The following is a 23,024-nucleotide window of genomic DNA, read 5'->3' as shown; positions in this document are numbered from 1 at the left end:
CCATGAAGCTCGCCGACGTCGAGAAAGCCCAAGAGACGGCGAAGAACTTGGCCGCTGCCGCCGAGGCCGCCCGGACCCAGCATGAGGCCGCACTGAACTCCGAGGAGGAGGACTTCGCCGCGCAGGAGGAGAAGCTTGCCGCCACGCTTCGCGGCAAAGATGAAGAGGTGGAGGAGCTTGTCTTCCAGCGGACCAGTGAGCTGGGGCAGAGGCACAAAGAGGCACTCAATGCCCAGGTCCAGGTTCACGCCGGCAAGGTGAAGGAGCTGGAGGCGGAGCGGGACGAGCTGAAGGAGCAGGCCCTGAAGCTGTCCCAGGAGAAGGACACGCTCAACAGCGCCCTGACGGAGGCGCAGGACGCGACCATCAGTAAGGCCGGGGAGCTCTCCAAGGCCAACGAGTCCATCAAGGATCTCACGCTGAAGCTGGAGGGCCTCGAGGGGATGCTCTCGGAGGCCAAAACCCGGGAGGGGACCCTGGCGAAAGAGCTAGAGGCGGAGAAGCAGTTGCGGAGGAACGAGGCCCTCAACTTCATGGATCACGTGGAGGGCGAGAACCGCTGGCTTGACCACCTTGCCACTGTTGCCAACCAGGCCGCCGCGCAGCTGGCCACCATGGGGATGCCGAACGTGAGGTATGCCCCGTAGCGGTGCATGAGTGCCAACTGCAGCCTGACCCTGTTCTTTGAGAAGGTTGTCGGCGCTTTGGAGCGGCTTCACGCCAACCGGGCGGCCTCGCTGGCCGACGAGGCCCGGAGGCTTTGCCAGGGCGCCATGACCAAGGTTCTCACCAAGGTGGCCTACTGGTACCCCGACCTCGACTTCGACGCCGCGCTAGAGAGCTTGCCGGAGGATACTGACCTCGCGCCGCTCAAGGAGCGCATCAAGCCCATCATCAGCCACGTTGGCAGAATTCAGAGGGTAGAGGGCCAGTGCCGGGATTAGGTATCCCGTTTCTTATCGCCGCTGCAGGTTCACAACCAAGACAATCGCTATCTTTAGTTAGAACCGCAGCAACAAATCGATGTAATATAACTCTGCAGCACTTTTAGTATCATGCATGTTATTTTCCTGTTCGATTTTCCTTTGTATGTCCACCCTACGTTAACTGGGTAGGTTTGCCGACGCGTAAACCCAGGGCGGCATCTTGGGGACAGGTCCCCAGTGGCCTGCCGGGTGTGCTTGCTGCCGGGCGAACCACCTTACCGCCCTTAGCGCGGCCGCCCGAACTGTCGAGTTTGACTCGAGTCAGAGTCGGGAGCGTTGCCAAGTGCGGAAGGCTACCCCGCCACTCTCGACGCGGCCGCTTTGAGCTGTTGAGCGGACTCGAAACAGAACAAGGGCGTTGCCAATTGCGGGAGGGCCCCTTTGCGTGCAGGTTTCTCATACATAGGAAAGATCTCCGAGGACGATAACCTTATATATAAAAGGAAATAACTCAAAGCTCTGAATGACTTAGCTTCTCTGTTGCCGCACTGGCATCCTTCACGTTCGTAGGCGGCTCCCCTTTCTCCTGGCCGTCTCCTTCTTGGGAGCTATGGCGACGAAGAACTGCTAGGCTAGCCGCTAGACCAGATTCTCACAATTGCGCTCCCCTACCTAGCGCGCCAGAGATGTCTGTGTGGAACGACACCTATGGGATCACAAGAATCCCTACTACGGTTGCCGAGGCACGGGGTTGCGAGAAGAGCAGGATTAGTAACCAGCACGAGGATCGTTTACCCAGGTTCGGGCCGCGAGGATGCGTAAAACCCTAGTCCTGCTTTGGTGGGTGTATTTCAGAGAGTTCTTGAGCTCTCGAACTAGCTGTGGTGGGTGTGTGGTTCGAAAGAGCCGAATCCTTCTCCAGTATGCCATGGGCCTCCTTTTATAGTCAAAAGGGGCTGCCACAGTGGCACACAGGAGGTGGAAAGGCGCACAGTGCTACGAGCTTATCGCTCGTATTACAGGACAAGACGCATTTAATGCGTAGCTTAGGTGTCCCCTTGCTTTACCGGGGACCGGGGCGAGGCCCGTCTCGTCCGTCGCCGCTCCTCCGTGCTTCGACACGCGCCCTGGCTAGCGACGCATGTGGCGCAACGTAGGCAGGTAGGCAGCTGAGGTGGCACGGTGGTGGAGCCTCCACGAAGATCTGCATGCCGCCACGCAGGCGCTTGATGAGTTGGCCTCGGAGCTGCATGTGGCCACGCAGGTGCCCACCCAGCTGGTTGGGCTGGCAGCTGCATGTGAACGGTGCAGACTTGGTTGGTGCGGGCCTGGTAGTGGCCCTGCTGGTGTGCTCGGTGAGGGCCTTGCCGGGTGGCCCGGCAAGGGTCTTGTCGTGGCGCGCTGTCGTCCCCGGCAAGGATCTTGCCGGGGGTCTGGTGGCCTTCCTCAGCAAGGATCCTGCCGAGGATCGTCGTCTTCTAATCCTCATCAGATCTTGAGTGTTCCTTGTCTTCACAAAGATCTGCATGCCACCATGGAGGTGCGTCCTGAGCCCTGGCCCAACATGATGTTGGAGACCGTGGGCTCAAGGGTGGCTCGCTCGGTTGGTGTGGGGCGAGCTACCCCAGTGAGGGTCTTGCCAGGGCTGCTGAGGCTGCCCCGGCAAGGGTCTTGCAGGGGCAACCTGCTTCGTCACTCTGCTCTTTGTGGTCTTGGCCTTGGCGTTGCTCTGGTTATCTTGGGCTTTGGTCTTACCTTGGCTCACCTCCCCTGTTCTGCTTGGTGTGACCGTGGGCGCGGCTCCGACTGCCCATGCACAGGTAAAGGGGTACAAAAGTGAGCCCCTCCTTTTGTGCACCGACAGGTCCGAAGACGATCTTCCTCAAGGAGCGTCGCGTCATCTTGGCGCAACTGCTCTTGCTCGAGCTCATCATAAGCGAGCACTCGAGGTGACCCGTATATGAGTTCCGTGGGGAGAACTTCTTCTACCCCGTATACCAGGGCAAAAGGTGTCTGGCTGGTGGCTCGATTTGGCGTCGTCCTGATCGACCAAAGAACCGCCAACAATTCATCAATCCAGCGCCTTCCGCTCTTGCGCAGCTTGTCAAAAGTCTTTGTTCTTAGGCCTCGCAACACTTCAGCATTTGCCCTCTCCGCTTGGCCGTTGCTCCGTGGGTGTGCCACGGAAGCAAAACAGACCATGCTGCCGAGGTCTTGAATGTATTGCATGAAGGTGTGGCTTGTGAACTCCGTGCCATTGTCGGTGATGACTCTATTTGGCACACCAAAGTGGCAGACCAGTCCCTCAAACTTGACAGCTGACTGAGCAGTCACCTTTCTCACTGCTTCCACCTCCGGCCACTTTGTAAACTTGTCGATAGCAACATACAAGTACTCAAAGCCCCCGACAGCGCGGGGGAAAGGGCCCAGTATATCGAGCCCCCAGACCGAGAATGGCCTGGAGAGAGGGATTGTTTGAAGGGCTTGAGCTAGTTGATGTAGCTTCTTTGAATGGAACTGACACGCTTCACACTTGGTTACTAGTGCCGTCGCATCCTGGAGGGCAGTGGGCCAGAAGAAACCTTGCCGGAGCGCCTTTCCGGCAAGGGCCCTCGACCCTATGTGGGAGCCACATATGCCTCCATGTATCTCTGCCAACAGCTCCAGTCCTTCCTCCCGGGGGATGCACTTCAATTTCACGCCGTTCGGCCTTCTCCTGTACAGGACGTCATCGACGAACTGGTACAGGGCGGACCGGCGGGCTACTTTTTCCACTTCCTCCTGCTCCTCAGGAAGTTCCCCTGTTTGGAGGAATCAGACAGTATGCTGTGCCCATGCCGGAGCCTGGGGCTCGACGGCAAGGACCAAAGGCATTTCCTCAGCCACGGGCACGGCTGTCTCCATGGCTAGGGCTTGACGCCCTGCCAGAGCCAGTTGCCCTATGGCAGGCTCAGCGTCCGCGGCAACACCCTTGCCGGCAACCCCAGAGGGCTCGGTAGGAAAGTACTTGCTGGGACCTGACTTCCTCCGTTTGTTCTGCCCCATTGATGGTTCGACGGATGGTTGAGTTAACCGGAGCAAAAAGGTACCTGGCTCCACAGGTAGCTTGAATGCAGCACGCTTTGACAGGTAATCGGCGATGTCGTTCTCCATTCGGGGGACATGCTCCGCTTGGATACCGTCAAAGCGTTCCTCCAGCTTCCTCACCTCATATACGTAGGCTTCCATCAGTGGGCTCTGATAATCCTTGTTGACCTGTCTGACAACGAGCTGCGAGTCACCCCTGACGATGAGCTTCTTAACCCCGAGGTCTGCCGCGATCCTGAGACCGGCAAGCAGCCCTTCGTATTCCGCAGTGTTGTTGGTGGACATCTCCCTGGGTAAGTGCATCTGGACCACGTACTTGAGCTACTCTCTGGTGGGCGCGACGAGTACCACGCCGGCACCAGCGCCTTGCAGCGAGAAAGCCCCATCAAAGTACATGATCCAGTCGCGGTCTGCTTCCTTGCCGGGGAGAGCGGCCTCCTGGATTTCTTCGTCAGGCGTTGAGGTCCATTCTACAATGAACTCCGCCAAGACTCTGCTCTGGATTGTCGAGGTACTTTCAAACTTCAAACCAAAACTTGACAACTCCAAGGCCCATTCCACAATCCTTCCGGTAAGTGCATCAACCAAGATATAACATTGGGCTTCAGTGCCAGCAGGAAATAGTTGGCAAGCACCTTGTCGTCGTTTGCTCCAGCAGCCTGCATCGCGATGGTGTAGATGCTGAGGAACTTGGACGGATGGGTTTTGCCAGTGTAATTCTCGTCAACGTCAGGCTTGAACATGCGGTGGGACGGCCATTGGAACTACTGCAGCTCACGGGTGAAGGCCGGGCAGCCCACATTGTAAGGTAGGCCGCCGGAGCCCCCCGGTGCTGGGTGGTCCATAGCGGGTCCCGCCCGCTTGTCCGACTGGTGGCGTGTATCACGCCGGCGCTCAATAGTGGTCCGAGCATCTTCATGAGCTCGTTCTCGAAGAACTTGGCGCTGGTCGTGGTGGGTCCGCGGGTCGGACGATGCTATAGAGATGTTATCACAAGCGTCGTCATGACGGGCCGACGCCCGCGGCGGCTGGCGAGGAGGAGGAGAGTGCACCGTGGCCGCAGCTCCCCCGGTCCTCCCAGCCCCACCATGTGGTGCGGTGGAGAGCCGACCCGAGGGCCCCGCCAGCCGCGGATCGTCTTTGTTGGCGATGGCGACGAGGCTCCGAATGGTGGCCCTCCACTCATCGAGCTTCTCTGCAGCAGGAGGGAAGTCGAGGAGCAGCTACGCGCGCGCCAAAGCTTCTGCTGGCGTGGGAGGCGGCGATATCTGCGTGGATCGCGGTGCGCTTCGACTTCTAACCACGTTAGAAGGAGCTCCGTTACGATCCAGCGGCTGCGTGCCATTTTCGCCAGCACTTCGGCGGGCATGCTGAACTCCTTCATCCCGTGGACGACGCATAGGGCTCTTCCCATGGCGGTGCCCAGGGTCACCGGCGTGGTGATGCTGCTCGTCGCGCACACCATGGGAAGAGCGCGCAGTGGTCGCCGGCGTGGGCGTCTTGGAGGTCGCTGCGCCGCCCGGGGGTGGCACAACGACATTCCTGGAGGGCCCCGCGCCGCCTGCGGGGGGTCCAGCTCCGTCTATGGATCTGGCGACGTGCGGCCGGTTGTCTGGCGCGCGAACAACGCCGTTCGCCAGGCTCTGACTGCCAGGGCGATGCTGGTGTTCGCGGACCGCGGCCCGGGTCCTGTCCGCGACCGGCCCATTGCTTGCCCGCACTGGCACGGGCCGTTCGGCTCCCAACGAGCCAATCGTCGTGGCCATCTTCTTCTTGGGAGCCATGGAGACAAAGAACTACTAGGCTAGCTACTAGACTAGATTCTCACAATTGCGCCCCCTACCTGGCACCGACGCCTTCATCGCGTATTGCCGGTCCTGCCGCCTCGCCTTCCAACTCCTTTCCCGGCACCGTCATCATCGGCCCACCCATGGGCGGCCACCGAGGTCTTCTCTTGGTGCTTTCTGCTGCTCGTAGCTCGCCTAGGCGCCCCTTTTTCCCTTTCGCTGCCTTGACCTGCCTCCTGAGGAGAGGGACAAGAAAGGGATCACGGGCATCTTATCTCTTTTTTAATCTGTAAGCCTTCGGGCCTTGTTAAATTCAAAGCTTGTAATCCCCCTTGTTCATGTTTTTCATTCTATACGGACTGTACCTGTGTGGGATGCTTTTAATGAAAAAGGGATGTTTGCCGGGTTTTTCGTTCGTGGGTGGACCCCGCAACAAGGAGCGAATCCTTATTACAATTTAAGATAAACGTTTTCACCCGGCAACAGGCCTTGCCGTCCCCCACTCTGCTTGACCATTCTCGCGCACTTGGCGGAGGTAGGGATGAAGCGGGCTTAGGCTCCTCGTTCTACTTCTTTGCCACCGCGACTACAACCAAATCCGGTCCCAGGAGATAATCCTTGGGTGTAGAAAGGGGGAGCATGGTGGCCTAGAAATAAAACGAGGTTTCACATATCCCAGTTCTGTTCCGAAATGCATGATAGAGGATGAAAGACTTATCTGGATCTGCAGCCCCCGGCAACCTTGTCTTGCCGCGGTTGGATCCTTCTACTTGGAGCCCCCGGCAACTCTGGTTTGCCGGGGTCGGGACGCCGGTCCGTTTCCTTTCTTCCAAGTAGCTCAGCAGAAGTGCTCATGTGCCCTGCGAACCAAAGGAGGACAGAAAAGAAATAGATAGACGCGCACTCGACCTCTAGGCTAGGGGTTAGTCGACGCTAAGCACTATCAACCCTAACCAAGGAAGAGACTCGACCTAGCATGCATGCTATAACTTAGGGCGCCAGTGCTTCATTTATTTATGCTCAGGGTCTGTGCCTGGCTTTGTACGAAGGGTTACATGCCTTGCCGGCAAATCTTGTACAAAAGGTGGCTTGCCGGGAGGCCGGCAAGCCGCGCCTTATGGGTAAAACCTGCGAAGATGCTCGATGTTCCAGGAGTTGCTCACTGGGACAGCATCTTCGGTCTCCAGGCGGACTGCGCCGGGCCTGGTGACTCGTATTACCCGATAAGCGCCTTCCCACTTCGGCGTCAACTTGTTGGAATTCTCGGCTGACTGAACGCGCCGAAGAACAAGGTCGCCTTCCTCAAAGCTTGGGGCATGGACCTTGCGGCTATGGTAGCGGCGCAAGGCTTGGTGGTAGCGTGCGGCTCTCACAGCCGCCCGAAGACGATCTTCCTCAAGGAGCGTCGCGTCATCTTGGCGCAACTGCTCTTGCTCAACCTCATCATAAGCGAGCACTCGAGGTGACCCGTATATGAGTTCCGTGGGGAGAACTGCTTCTGCCCCGTATACCAGGGCAAAAGGTGTCTGGCTGGTGGCTCGATTTGGCGTTGTCTTGATCGACCAACGAACCGCTGGCAATTCATCAATCCAGCGCCTTCCGCTCTTGCGCAGCTTGTCAAAAGTCTTTGTTCTTAGGCCTCGCAACACTTCAGCATTTTCCCTCTCCGCTTGGTCGTTGCTCCGTGGGTGTGCCACAGAAGCAAAACAGAGCTTGCTGCCGAGGTCTTAAATGTATTGCATGAAGGTGTGGCTTGTGAACTGCGTGCCATTGTCGGTGATGACTCTGTTTGGCACACCAAAACGGTAGACCAGTCCCTTGAAAAACTTGACAGCTGACTGAGCAGTCACCTTTCTCACTGCTTCCACCTCCGGCCACTTTGTGAACTTGTCGATTGCAACGTACAAGTACTCAAAGCCCCCGACGGCGCGGGGGAAAGGGCCTAGTATATCGAGCCCCCAGACCGAGAATGGCCAGAAGAGAGGGATTGTTTGAAGGGCTTCAGCTGGTTGATGAAGCTTCTTTGAATGGAACTGACACGCTTCACACTTGGTTACTAGTGCCGTCGCATCCTGGAGGGCGGTGGGCCAGCAGAAACCTTGCCGGAACGCCTTTCCGGCAAGGGCCCTCGACCCTATGTGGGAGCCACATATGCCTCCATGTATCTATGCCAACAGCTCCAGTCCTTCCTCCCAGGGGATGCACTTCAATTTCACGCCGTTCGGCCTTCTCCTGTACAGGACGTCATCGACGAACTGGCACAGGGCGGACCGGCGGGCTACTTTTTCCGCTTCCTCCTGCTCCTCAGGAAGTTCCCCTGTTTGGAGGAATCGGACAGTATGCTGTGCCCATGCCGGAGCCTGGGGCTCGATGGCAAGGACCAAAGGCATTTCCTCAGCCAGGGGCGCGGCTGTCTCCATGGCCAGGGCTTGACGCCCTACCGGAGCCAGTTGCCCTTTGGCAGGCTCAGCGTTCGCGGCAGCACCCTTGCCGGCAACCCCAGGGGGCTCGGTAGGAAAGTACTTGTTGGGACCTGACTTCCTCCGCTTGTTCTGCCCCGTTGATGGTTCGACGGATGGTTGAGTTAACCGGAGCAAAAAGGTACCTGGTTCCACATGTAGCTTGAATGCAGCACACTTTGACAGGTCATCGGCGATGTCGTTCTCCATTCGGGGGACATGCTCCGCTTGGATATCGTCAAAGCGTTCCTCCAGCTTCCTCACCTCATCTATGTAGGCTTCCATCAGTGGGCTCTGATAATCCTTGTTGACCTGTCTGACAACGAGCTGCGAGTCACCCCTGACGATGAGCTTCTTAACCCCGAGGTCTGCCGTGATCCTGAGACCGGCAAGCAGCCCTTCGTATTCCGCAGTATTGTTGGTGGACATCTCCCTGGGTAAGTGCATCTGGACCACGTACTTGAGGTGCTCTCTGGTGGGCGCGACGACAAGCACGCCGGTACCAGCGCCTTGCAGCGAGAAAGCCCCATCAAAGTACATGATCCAGTCGCGGTCTGCTTCATTGCCGGGGAGAGCGGCCTCCTGGATTTCTTCGTCAGGCGTTGAGGTCCATTCTGCAATGAACTCCGCCAAGACTCTGCTCTGGATCGTCGAGGTAGATTCAAACTTCAAACCAAAACTTGACAACTCCAAGGCCCGTTCCACAATCCTTCCGGTAAGTGCATCAACCAAGACATCACATTGGGCTTCAGTGCCAGCGGGAAATAGTTGGCAAGCACCTTCTCATCGCGAGCTCCAGCAGCCTGCATCGCGATGGTGTAGATGCTAAGGAACTCGGACGGATGGGTTTTGCCAGTGTACTTCTCGCCGACGTCGGGCTTGAACGTGCGGTGGGACGGCCACTGGAACTACCGCAGCTCACGGGTGAAGGCCGGGCAGCCCACCTCGTAAGGTAGGCCGCCGGAGCCCCCCGGTGCTGGGTGGTCCATAGTGGGTCCCGCCCGCTTGTCCGACTGGTGGCGTGTTGTAATGCCCGCGATGCGGCTATATCTCCCACGTGTCGAGGCACGACTTAGAGGCATAACCGCATTGTGGTTTGGTCGCAAGAAGGGTCATCTTCACCCAAACCCATGTAATGAACAAGAATGGGATAAAGAGTTGGCTTACAATCGCCACTTCACACAATACATAAATAAATCATACATCAATCAGAATACACACATAGTTCCGACTACGGAACCAAAAGAAAAGAAGACAACCCAACTGCTAGGTCCCCTATCGTCCCAACTGGGCACCACTACTGATCAATATGAAAAGAAACAACACAACGAACAAGATCTTCATCAAGCTCCCACTTGAGCTCGGTTGCGTCATCTGCATTGATCTCATCGGCACCTGCAACTGTTTTGGAAGTATCTGTGAGTCACGAGGACTCAGCAATCTCACACCCGCGAGATCAAGACTATTTAAGCTTATAGGAAAAGATGGTGTAGTGAGGTGGAGCTGCAGCAAGCACTAGCATATATGGTGGCTAACATACGCAAATAAGAGCGAGAAGAGAAGCAACGGAACGGTCGTGAACTAGCAATGATCAAGAAGTGATCCTGAACTCCTACTTACGTCAAACATAACCCGAAACCGTGTTCACTTCCCGGACTCCGCCGAGAAGAGACCATCACGGCTACACACGCGGTTGATGTATTTTAATTAAGGTCAAGTGTCAAGTTCTCTACAACCGGATATTAACGAATTCCCATCTGCCACATAACCGCGGGCACGGCTTTCGAAAGATAATACCCTGCAGGGGTGTCCCAACTTAGCCCATCATAAGCTCTCACGGTCAACGAAGGATAAACCTTCTCCCAGGAAGACCCGATCAGTCTCGGAATCCCGGTTTACAAGACATTTCGACAATGGTAAAACAAGACCAGCAAAGCCGCCCGAATGTGCCGACAAATCCTGATAGGAGCTGCAGATATCTCGTTCTCAGGGCACACCGGATGAACACTACGTACAACTAAAACCAGACCTCGAGTTTCCCCGAGGTGGCGCTGCAAGTGGCTCTAGTTTGGACCAGCACTCAGAGGAACACTGGCCCGAGGGTTTAAAATAAAGATGACCCTTGAGTCTGCAGAACCCAAGGGAAAAAGGCTTAGGTAGGCAAATGGTAAAACCAAGGTTGGGCCTTGCTGGAGGAGTTTTATTCAAAGCGAACTGTCAAGGGGGTCCCATAAATCACCCAACCGCGTAAGGAACACAAAATCAAGGAACATAACACCGGTATGACGGAAACTAGGGCGGCAAGAGTGGAACAAAACACCAGCCATAAGGCCGAGCCTTCCACCCTTTACCAAGTATATAGATGCATTAATTAAATAAGAGATATTGTGATATCCCAACAGAGTTCATAAATCCATGTTCCAACAAGGAACAAACTCCATCTTCACCTGCAACTAACAACGCTATAAGAGGGGCTGAGCAAACGCGGTAACATAGCCAAACAACGGTTTGCTAGGAAGGGTGACAAATGTTAGAGGTTCATGGCAATTTGGGAGGCTTGAAGAGCAAGTGAATAGGTAACGCGGCATAGCAATAGAGCGAACAACTAGCAAGCAAAGATAGAAGTGATTTCGAGGGTATGGTCATCTTGCCTGAAATCCCGCTAGGAAGAAGAACGAGTCCATGAAGAAGACAAACGGATGTAGTCGAACGAATCCTCACAACTCCGGAACGAAACCGAAGCTAACGAGAGAAGCAACCCTGAAAGAAACAAACAACATAGTAAACAACCACCACATACACATGGCATGATGCAAAATCAAATATGATGCATGTCCGGTTTAATGAGGCATGGCATGGCAAAGTGCCACAAACAACACTACAAATTAAGTGGAGCTCAATATGCAACGAGTTGCATATTGACGAAACACCACATCCCAGTTATTTAGTTCGCTCTTGTTTATGTACCCAACAATATTAAATGTTGATTAACATGGTAAGAGGTGACTTATAAGTAAACTAACTATCTAGGCAATTTAAATGAGGCCGGAACAACAAACAATAATTCCGGAAAATCCTCATGTCATTTAGCAATTTTAATGCAAACATCAATTGTAAACATTTAAATGTTGTTATCATGATGCGAATGACATATGCAAGTTTTTAAGCAATTTTATAAAACGTGGACAAGAGCATGTTATGAAGCATTTGTTACCGTGGTGGAACGAAAAAGGGTGCCACGGCAACGATAACGAAAATGATGCCACGACAACATATCGGTTTCGGTAGCTCATGGAGATACCGGCGCAAAGAGAATTGTGCGGATGTGTGAAACACGCAAGAGAATGGTGGGGTGCTCCCGGTTACCGGGTTCCCACGGTTCGACGACATGGCAAGGAAACGAGTGACAGCGTGCGACGAACAAGTCGGGCACAATGCAAACGCAAGCAACTCAAACAACACATGCTTTCGTTCCACGGACGTCGTTCTCAGCGGTTATACCTTCGAAGCGTGCATTCAGGGCGGAACGCGTTAGAAGTGGAAGTAGTTGTTCACGTGTCGTAGGGGAAGTAGTCGTTCTTGCGATGGTAGTGGAAGTAATGGTACATGTCGGCGGTAGTTGTTCAGGTTCTTGGCGGGTCGTCGTGTAGCCGTACATGTTCGTCGTGGTACACGGTTCGAAGTCGTAAATATCCCGTAGATGTTCAGGGTCGCCGTGAGGAACTTGTCGAAACCAGGGTCTCGGTCGTCGGTAGAGGTACTTGGTGAAATCCACGGGTGTCAGTAGTTGTACATGGAGAATCCACGCTCGATGACTGTTGGACTTGGCGTCAACAGCAACAGGGGCGCGAAGCAGGGACTTGGCGGCAGCGGCGGGAACTTGGCACGGCGGTCTCGCGCGGCACTCTAGGAGGCAGCAAGGCGCGGGGACGCAGACGATGTGGCCCAGGAGAGGGAGGCGCGAGGAAGGAGGCGAACGGCGGGTCGACGACGAGCTGGAGAGGGAGCTGCAGCGGGGGTCGCGGAGAGGCAGGAGGCGCGGCGCTCGACGGAGGGAGATGGGGATCGGGCGAGGCACTGCCGTTCTCTCTCTCTCTGGCGGCGCTGGAGGGAGAGATCGAACAAGGGGAGAGGGGAAATGGATTGGGTAAGGGTTAGGGTTAGCAGCGGGGCTGGGCCTTAGAGCTGCGGCTACAGGAGGCCCAAGTGGCCGGCTGGGGTTCTCTCTCTCCCTTATTTCTTTGGCAGAAAAGAAATAGAGAAAAGGAAAAGAAAGAGAGGGTTAGAGAAAGAATTTGCGCATGCGGACAATTTTCCCGGACTCACAAAAATGCGCTTGATCCAGGAAAAATAGAAGTGGCCTGATTGGACGATATAAATTCAAATGCATTTGAATTTAATTCAAATGATTTGAAGGAACTGAGGGTTGGGAAGGTCCAAAAATGTTCGGATTTTTGGTGGAGCTCCAGAATAAGATGAAAAAATATAATGCGAGGTTGGAGACCAAGAATTAAGATAACAAAGGCATTGGGATATTTGCAAGTGTGTTATGGTGAACTCCAACGAATGGAATATTTTAATATAGCTCCCTAATAATATTGGGAGGAAATATGTTATAAAGAGAAATCACCATGTGCATTTCCCTCGATTTAAATGGATCGAAGATCCATGCAATTTACTTGGTTGAGTTTTAAAAATTAATGACAAGATGGCATGATGACATGATGCAATGAAAAATAAAGAGCAAGCACAAAAGAAACACATGGCAATCACGAAAAATAAGGAAGTCTTCTGAAGCGTCGGACTCGGGGCGTTACACGTGTATCACGCCAGCGCTCAATAGTGGTCCGAGCATCTTCGTGAGCTCGTTCCCGAAGAACTTGGCGCTGGTCGCGGTGGGTCTGCGGGTCGGACGACGCTATAGAGATGTTATCACAAGCGTCGTCACGACGGGCCGACGCCCGCGGCGGCTGGCGAGGAGGAGGAGAGTGCACCGTGGCCGCAGCTCCCCCGGTCCTCCCAGCGCCAGCATGTGGTGGCTCGGTGGAGCACCGACCCGAGGGCCCTGCTGGCCGCAAATCGTCTTTGTTGGCAATGGCGACGAGGCTCCGGATGGTGGCCCTCCACTCGTCGAGCTTCTCTACAGCAGGAGGGAAGTCGAGGAGCAGCTGCGCGTGCGCCAAAGCTTCTGCTGGCGTGGGCGGCGGCGACAGCTGCGTGGATTGCGGCGCACTTCGACTTCTAACCACGTTAGAAGGAGCTCCGTTACGATCCAGCGGCTGCGTGCCATTTTCGCCAGCACTTCGGCGGGCATGCTGAACTCCTTCATCCCGTGGACGACGCACACGGCTCTTCCCACGGCGGTGCCCAGGGTCACCGGCGTGGTGACGCTGCTCGTCGCGCACACCATGGGAAGAGTGCGCAGTGGTCGCCGGCCTGGGCGTCTTGGAGGTCGCTGCGCCGCCCGAGGGTGGCACAACGACATTCCTGGAGGGCCCCACGCCGCCTACGGGCGGTCCAGCTCGGTCTTTGGATCTGGCGACATGTGGTCGGTCGTCTGGCGCGTGAACAACGCCGCTCGCCAGGCTCTGACTGCCAGGGCGATGCTGGTGTTCGCGGAGCGTGGCCCGGGTCCTGTCCGCGGCCGGCCCACTGCTCGCCCGCACTGGCACGGGCCGTTCGGCTCCCAACGAGCCGATCGCCGTGGCCATCTTCTTCTTGGGAGCCATGGCGACGAAGAACTGCTAGGCTAGCTACTAGACCAGATTCTCACAATTGCGCCCCTACCTGGCACCGACGCCTTCATCGCGTATTGCCGGTCCTGCCGCCTCGTATTCCAACTCCTTTCCCGGCACTGTCATCACCGGCCCACCCGTGGGCGGCCATCGAGGTCTTCTCTTGGTGCTTTCTGTTGCTCGTAGGGACAAGAAAGGGATCACGGGCATCTTATCTCTTTTTTAATCTGTAAGCCTTCGGGCCTTGTTAAATTTAGAGCTTGTAATCCCCCTTGTTCATGTTTTTCATTCCGTACGGACTGTAACTGTGTGGGATGCTTTTAATGAAAAAGGGATGTTTGCCGGGTTTTTCGTTCGTGGGTAGACCCGCGACAAGGAGCGAATCCTTGTTACAATTTAAGATAAACGTTTTCATCCGGCAACAGGCCTTGCCATCCCCCCACTTCGCTCGACCATTCTCGCGCCCTTGGCGGAGGTAGGGATGAAGTGGGCTTAGGCTCCTCGTTCTACTTCCTTGCCACCACGACTACAACCAAATCCCGGCCCAGGAGATAATCCTTGGGTGTAGAAAGGAGGAGCACGGTGGCCTAGAAATAAAACGAGGTTTCACATATCCCAGTTCCATTCCGAAATGCATGATAGAGGATGAAAGACTTATCTGGATCTGCAGCTCCCGGCAACCTTGTCTTGCCGTGGTTGGATCCTTGTGCTTGCAGCCCCCAGCAACTCTGGTTTGCCGGGGTCGGGACGCCGGTCCGTTTCCTTTCTTCCAAGTAGCTCAGCAGAAGTGCTCATGTGCCCTACGAACCAAAGGAGGACAGAAAAGAAACAGATAGACGCGAACTCGACCACTAGGCTAGGGGTTAGTCGTCGCTAAGCACTATCAATCCTAACCAAGGAAGAGACTCGACCTAGCATGCATTCTATAACTTAGGGCGCCAGCGCTTCATTTATTTATGTTCAGGGTCTGCGCCTGGCTTTGTACGAAGGGTTACATGCCTTGCCGGCAAAGTTTGTACAAAAGGTGGCTTGCCGGGAGGCCCGGCAAGCCGTTCCTTATGGGTAAAACCTGCGAAGATGCTCGATGTTCCAGGAGTTGCTCACTGGGACAACATCTTCGGTCTCCAGGCGGACTGGGCCGGGCCTGGTGACTCGTATTACCCGATAAGGGCCTTCCCACTTCGGCGTCAACTTGTTGGAATTCTCGGCCGACTGAATGCGCCGAAGAACAAGGTCGCCTTCCATAAAGCTTCGGGCATGGACCTTGCGGCTATGGTAGCGGCACAAGGCTTGCTGGTAGTGTTCTGCTCTCACAGCCGCCCGAAGACGATCTTCCTCAAGGAGCGTCGCGTCATCTTGGCGCAACTGCTCTTGCTCAAGCTCATCATAAGCGAGCACTCGAGGTGACCCGTATATGAGTTCCGTGGGGAGAACTGCTTCTGCCCTGTATACCGGGGCAAAAGGTGCCTGGCTGGTGGCTCGATTTGGCGTCGTCCTGATCGACCAAAGAACCGCCGGCAATTCATCAATCCAGCGCCTTCCGCTCTTGCCCAGCTTGTCAAAAGTCTTTGTTCTTAGGCCTCGCAACACTTCAGCATTTGCCCTCTTCGCTTGGCCGTTACTCCGTGGGTGTGCCACGGAAGCAAAACAGACCTTGCTGCCGAGGTCTTGAATGTATTGCATGAGGGTGTGGCTTGTGAACTGCGTGCCGTTGTTGGTGATGACTCTGTTTGGCACACCAAAACAGCAGACCAGTCCCTTGAAAAACTTGACAGCTGACTGAGCAGTCACCTTTCTCACTGCTTCCACCTCCGGCCACTTTGTGAACTTGTCGATTGCAACGTACAAGTACTCAAAGCCCCCTACAGCGCGGGGGAAAGGGCCTAGTATATCGAGCCCCAGACCGAGAATGTCAGGAGAGAGGGATTGTTTGAAGGGCTTGAGTTGGTTGATGAAGCTTCTTTGAATGGAACTGACACGCTTCACACTTGGTTACTAGTGCCGTCGCATCCTGGAGGGCGGTGGGCCAGAAGAAACCTTGCCGGAACGCCTTTCCGGCAAGGGCCCTAGACCCTATGTGGGAGCCACCTATGCCTCCATGTATCTCTTCCAACAGCTCCAGTCCTTCCTCCCGGGGGATGCACTTCAATTTCACGCCGTTCGGCCTTCTCCTGTACAGGACGTCGTCGACGAACTGGTACAGGGCGGACCGGCGGGCTACTTTTTCCGCTTCCTCCTGCACCTCAGGAAGTTGCCCTGTTTGGAGGAATTAGACAGTATGCTGTGCCCATGCCAGAGCCTGGGGCTCAACAGCAAGGACCAAAGGCATTTCCTCAGCCACGGGCGCGGCTGTCTCCATGGCCAGGGCTTGACGCCCTGCCGGAGCCAGTTGCCCTTTGGCAGGCTCAGCGTCCACGGCAGCACCCTTGCCGGTAACCCTAGGGGGCTCGGTAGGAAAGTACTTGCCGGGACCTGACTTCCTCTGCTTGTTCTGCCCCGTTGATGGTTCGACGGATGGTTGAATTAACTGGAGCAAAAAGGTACCTGGTTCCACAGGTAGCTTGAATGCAGCACACTTTGACAGTTAATCGGCGATGTCATTCTCCATTCGGGGGACATGCTCCGCTTGGATACCGTCAAAGCGTTCCTCCAGCTTCCTCACCTCATCTACATAGGCCTCCATCAGTGGGCTCTGATGATCCTTGTTGACCTGTCTGACAACGAGCTGCGAGTCACCCCTGACGATGAGCTTCTTAACCCCGAGGTCTGCCGCGATCCTGAGACCGGCAAGCAGCCCTTCGTATTCCGCAGTGTTGTTGGTGGACATCTCCCTGGGAAAGTGCATCTGGACCACGTACTTGAGGTGCTCTCCGGTGGGCACGACGAGTAGCACGCCGGCACCAGCGCCTTGCAGTGAGAAAGACCCATCAAAGTCCATGATCCAGTCGCGGTCTGCTTCCTTGCCGGGGAGAGCGGCCTCCTGGATTTCTTCGTCAGGCGTTGAGGTCCATTCTGCAATGAACTCCGCCAAGACTCTGCTTTAGATCGTCGAGGTACTTTCAAACTTCAAACCAAAACTTGACAACTCCAAGGCCCATTCCACAATCCTTCCGGTAAGTGCATCAACCAAGACATAACACTGGGCTTCAGTTCCAGCGGGAAATAGTTGGCAAGCACCTTGTCGTCGCGAGCTCCAGTAGCCTGCATCGCGATGGTGTAGATGCTGAGGAACTCGGACGGATGGGTTTTGCCAGTGTACTTCTCGCCGACGTCGGGCTTGAACGTGCTGTGGGACGGCCACTGGAACTGCCGCAGCTCACGGGTGAAGGCCGGGCAGCCCACCTCGTAAGGTAGGCCGCCGGAGCCCCCAGTGCTGGGTGGTCCATAGCGGGTCCCGCCCGCTTGTCCGACTGGTGGCGTGTATCACGCCGGCGCTCAATAGTGGTCCGAGTATCTTCGTGAGCTCGTTCTCGAAGAACCTGGCACTAGTCGCGGTGGGTCCGCGGGTCGGACGACGCTATAGAGATGTTATCACAAGCGTCGTCACGACGGGCCGACGCTCGCGGCGGCTGGCGAGGAGGAGGAGAGTGCATCGTGGCCGCATCTCCCCCGGTCCTCCCAGCGCCAGCACGTGGTGGCTCGGTGGAGAGCCGTCCCGAGGGCCCCGCCAGCCGCGGATCGTCTTTGTTGGCGATGGCGACGAGGCTCCGGATGGTGGCCCTCCACTCGTCGAGCTTCTCTGCAGCAGGAGGGAAGTCGAGGAGAAGCTGCACGCGCGCCAAAGCTTCTGCTGGCGTGGGCGGCGGCGATAGCTGCGTGGATCGCGGCGCGCTTCGACTTTTAACCACGTTAGAAGGAGCTCCGTTACGATCCAGCGGCTGCGTGCCATTTTTGCCAGCACTTCGGCGGGCATGCTGAACTCCTTCATCCCGTGGACGACGCACAGGGCTCTTCCCATGGCGGTGCCCAGGGTCACCGGCGTGGTGACGCTGCTCGTCGCGCACACCATGGGAAGAGCGCGCAGTGGTCACCGGCGTGGGCGTCTTGGAGGTCGCTGCGTCGCCCGGGGTTGGCACAACGACATTCCTGGAGGGCCCTGCGCCGCCTGCGGGGGGTCCAGCTCCGTCTTTGGATCTGGCGACGTGCGGCCGGTCGTCTGGCGCGCGAACGACGCTGCTCGCCAGGCTCTGACTGCCAGGGCGATGCTGGTGTTCGCGGACCGCGGCCCGGGTCCTGTCCGCGACCGGCCCACTCCTCGCTCGCACTGGCACGGGCCGTTCGGCTCCCAACGAGCCGATCGCCGTGGCCGTCTTCTTCTTGGGAGCCATGGCGACGAAGAATTGCTAGGCTAGCTACTAGACCAGATTCTCACAATTGCGCCCCCTACCTGGCGCGCCAAAGATGTCGGTGTGGAACGACACCTGTGGGAGCACAAGAATCCCTACTGCGGTTGCTGGGGTGCGGGGTTGCGAGAAGAGCAGGATTAGTAACCAACACGAGGATCGTTTACCCAGCTTCGGGCCGCGAGGATGCGTAAAACCCTAGTCCTGCTTTGGTGGGTGTATTTCAGAGAGTTCTTGAGCTCTCGAACTAGCTGTGGTGAGTGTGTGGTTCGAAAGAGCCGAATCCTTCTCCAGTATGCCATGGGCCTCCTTCTATAGTCCAAAGGGGCTGCCACAGTGGCACACAGGAGGTGGAAAGGCGCATAGTGCTATGAGCTTATCGCTCGTATTACAGGACAAGACACATTTAATGCGTAGCTTAGGTGTCCCCGTGCTTTATCGGGGACGGGGGCGAGGCCCGTGCCGTCCGTCGCCGCTCCTCCTTGCTTCGACACGCGCCTTGGCTAGCGACGCATGCGGCACCACGTAGGCAGGTAGGCAGCTGAGGTGGCACGGTGGTGGAGCCTCCACGAAGATCTACATGCCGCCACGCAGGCGTTTGATGAGTTGGCCTGGGAGCTGCATGTTGCCACGCAGGTGCCCGCCCAGCTGGTTGGGCTGGCAGCTGCATGTGAACGGTGCTGGAGACTCGGTTGGTGCGGGCCTGGTAGTGGACCTGCTGGCGCCCTCTGTGAGGGCCTTGCTGGGTGGCCCGGCAAGGGTCTTGCCAGGGCCGTTGAGGCTGCCCTGGCAAGGGTCTTGCCAGGGGAACCTGCTTCGTCCCTCTTCTCTTTGTGGTCTTGGCCTTGGCGTTGCTCTGGTTATCTTGGGCTTCGGTCTTACCTTGGCTCACCTCCCCTATTCTGCTTGGTGTGACCGTGGGTGCGGCTCCGACTGCCCTTGCACAGGTAAAGGCGTACAAAAGTGCGCCCCTCCTTTTGTACACCGACAGCTTTCCTAACCCCGTGCGGGGTGTACTGCTACACCTACATGTCGTTCGGGCTGCGCAATGCCGGGGCGACCTTCCAGCAACTAATGCACATCGCTTTGGGCCGACAACTTGGGAGGAATGCCGAGGCATACGTCGATGACATAGTGGTCAAATCTCGGGAGGCGAGAACTCTCATCGAGGTTCTGGAAGAGACATTTGCCAGCCTGCGCAAGGTAAACTTGCGGCTCAACCCAGAGAAGTGCATGTTCAGTGTCCCGTCCGGCAAGCTACTGGATTTCCTGGTGTCGCATAGAGGGATCGAGGTCAACCCGGAGAAGATCAGGTTAATAGAGAGGATGAGCCCGCCGCAGACCCTCAAAGAGATGCACAAGCTGGTGGGCTGCATGACTTCACTGGGGCGCTTCATATCCAAGCTGGGAGAACGCGCCCTCCCGTTCTTCAAGCCCTCAAGAGGTACCTCACCAGCCCGCCGGTGATGGTAGCGCCTCGTCCTCTTAAACCCCTGGTGCTTTACCTAGCTGCCACACCTCGGCCAGTGCGGCGCTCGTGGCGGTCCGGGAAGAGCGTGCGGTTAAGGGTGCGCGCGCAGCGCCCCGCACCCTACCAAGGCACCGCAACCTCAGGATAGCGCTCCTGAGGCCTCGGCCGCCCCACCAGGCGATGGGGCTCCCGAGGATGGCGCTCGTGAGACCGCGGCTGCCCTGCTAGACGACAAAGCTCCTCAGACTCCCCCGCCTCAGGAGGGACAAGACCCCGCTGATGCCTCCTCCATCATCGAGCATCCCGTGTACTTCGTCAACACGGTGTTGCATGATGCACGTGCGCACTACCCCATGCCACAGAAGCTCCTGCTCACACTCCTCATCGCCTCCAGGAAACTATGTCACTACTTGCAAGGCCACCCCATCAAGGTTGTCTCAGCCCACCCCTTGGAGAGGGTGCTCCGGAGCCCCAATGCCGCGGGAAGGGTCGCCGAATCGAACATCAAGCGGAAGGCGTTCCAGCTGGAGTTTACCACCACCAGAGTCATCAAGGGTGCGGCCCTCGCCGACTTTGTGGCGGAATGGACTGACGCCCCTGGCCGAGAAGTGGGCGAGGACCATTCTCTCGCGCCCGGAGACGAGGCACCAGACGGCTGGGTCATGTACTTCAACGGTGCATTTGCACGCCAAGGCGTGGGGGCTGGAGCCGTGCTCATCTCACCTACCCACGACAAGCTCTACTATGCCGTGCAACTCTGCTTCCAGAATGGCAGGAAGGTCTCCAACAACATTGTTCAGTACAAGGGCCTGATCACCGTCCTCAAGGCTGCAGCGGCTCTGGGGGTCAGGCGCCTCACCATCAGGGGCGACACCCAGCTCCTCGTCAACTTCTCCAACAAGGCGGACAAGCCAGAGGACGAGCACATGGAGGCATACCTTGAGGAGGTATGCAAAATTGAGAAACAGTTCTTAGGCTTGGAATTGCAGCACGTGCCACACGGCACAAACAAGGAGGCAGATGACATTGCTAAGAGGACGTCCCGATGCCACCCTCAGGAGCCTGACGTCTTTGAGGAACGACTCTTCAAGCCGTCAGCAGCTGCCCCCACCGCGGGACCGGCGCTGCCTCGGGAGGAGCTACCCCGGCACCCCCCTCGGGCGCCCCAGCCTGCGGCCCAACCTCGGGAGCCCGCCTGCTTCTCGCACTCGATCCTCAAGAGGGGTGCTGGACCGAGGAATTGAAGGTGTGCCTGCTTCGGGGCACCTTGCTGGAGAAAGAGGAAGGCGCAGAGCATGTGGCCCACCAGGCCACCGCGTACTGCATCCAGGACGGTGAGCTCTACCGGAGGTGCGCAAACGATGTTTCTCTACGATGCATCTCCAAGGAGCAGGGGTGCAAGCTGCTGGCCGACATACATGGTGGGGACTGCGGGCATCACTCTCATCGCGCACCCTCGTGGGCAAGGTGTTCCGCAGCGTATTCTACTGGACCATGGCACTCAATGATGCCACTGAATTGGTGAGATCTTGCGAGGCATGTCAGTTCCATGCCAAGCAGATCCAGCAGCTCGGTCAGGGTATCCAGACCATCCCGCTCTCGTGGCCGTTCGTGGTCTGGGGTTGGACATCCTGGGCCCGTTCCCTCAAGCGCACGGGCGCTACCGCTACCTCTATGTCACCATCGACAAGTTCACCAAGTGGGCGGAGGTGGAAGCCGTCCATACCATCCCAGCTGCCTCGGCCGTCAAGATCATCAAGGGCTTCATGAGCCATTTCGGTGTTGCCAACCACATCATCATTGACAATGGCTCTTAGTTCATGAGTAACCTTTTCAAAACATATTGTGCTTGTCGGCGTTCTGGGAACGGGGGTCCCTAGACTTGCCTGCCTGCGGCCCATAGCGTGGCCAAGCGAGCAGGCCGTACGGCCCATCTTCATCAACAAGGCATCCAAGACCCTCGCGAGGGTCTAAGCCTCGCGAGGCGGACGACACAAGACCTCCTCTGGAGTAGCCTAACCAGGCAGGCTCGCGAGGAGCGGAGATATCAAGGCGGGGCAAAACCTCACGAGGCTCTCGTGACGTGAGCCATGACGAACGGCACCAGGCGGGCGCCAGCGCGCGCAACGTCCTTATTTCCTCTTTGGTGCTAAGGAGGCCAGCGCAGGCGAAGAGTACCGAGGCATCAGGCAAAGGTTGCTATATTGGTGCAACGAGACCAAGACGAGGAGGACGGCAAGACGGAGGTCATCGTGGAGCCCAAGACGGCGTCACCACCAGAGCTTTTCGCAGGCGAAGACCGCTTTTGTCAGGATAGCTTGTACTAGCTGTCCCCCTTCAAATTTGCCCGCCGTTGTTGGCTCCCTTCCCGCTCGATATTTGGGAAGAGGACCAGGGCCTATATAAGTAGAGCTAGCCACCATAGTAGAGGCATCTCATCTTAGCTTGATCCAACCCGATCGAGAGCCTAGCCACAAGAACACCTCAACCTCAGGAGGCTGTTCTTCCCTTGTACTGTTCATCATCAGCCTAAGAGGCAATCCACCACCACCACACTGGAGTAGGGTATTACACCACAACGGTGGCCCGAACCAGTATAAACCTCGTGTCTCTCTGTGTTGCGAGTTCGCCGAGTTCGTCCGCGAGATCTTTGCGAGCTAGGGCATAGATCGGTAGGAGGGAAAGACTTCGCGCGCACCCCAGTGTTCGAACCTCAAGGGTTTGCCGGAACCCCACATCCAACATTTGGCGCGCCAGGTAGGGGTGCGCCGGAGCTCCTCTCCACCAACCTGCACCTCGTACCGCCGCACTACGTTCCCATGGCAGGTGCCCCGGCGCCCGCCTCTGCGGCCGACACCAGCAGCAGGGAGTCTAGGTCCCGAGCCCTGGCCCCCGCCCTGCGGCGAGTGCAGTGGCCAACCAAGTTCAAACCGGAGATGCGACCACGTTACGACGGCGCCACAGACCCGGCGCCGTTCCTGCTGGCGTACGAGGAGGCCGTCCTTGAAGCCGGAGGCGACGACAAGATCATGGCCAACTGGTTCCCCGTGGCCCTCGCCGGCGAGCCGCGCGCCTGGCTGCTCAACCTCCCGGGATCCACGGTGGCATCCTGGGGGGAACTCTGCAACCTCTTCACCGCGCGTTACGCGGTGCCGGTGCACCACGCATTCGCGGCACTGCTGGGTGGCTCCCAGGCACTGCTGGGTGGCTCCCAAG

The sequence above is a fragment of the Aegilops tauschii genome, chromosome 5, assembly GCF_002575655.3.
Source record: "Aegilops tauschii subsp. strangulata cultivar AL8/78 chromosome 5, Aet v6.0, whole genome shotgun sequence".
Taxonomy (NCBI): Eukaryota; Viridiplantae; Streptophyta; class Magnoliopsida; order Poales; family Poaceae; genus Aegilops; species Aegilops tauschii.
Note: the sequence above shows the minus strand (reverse complement) of the source record.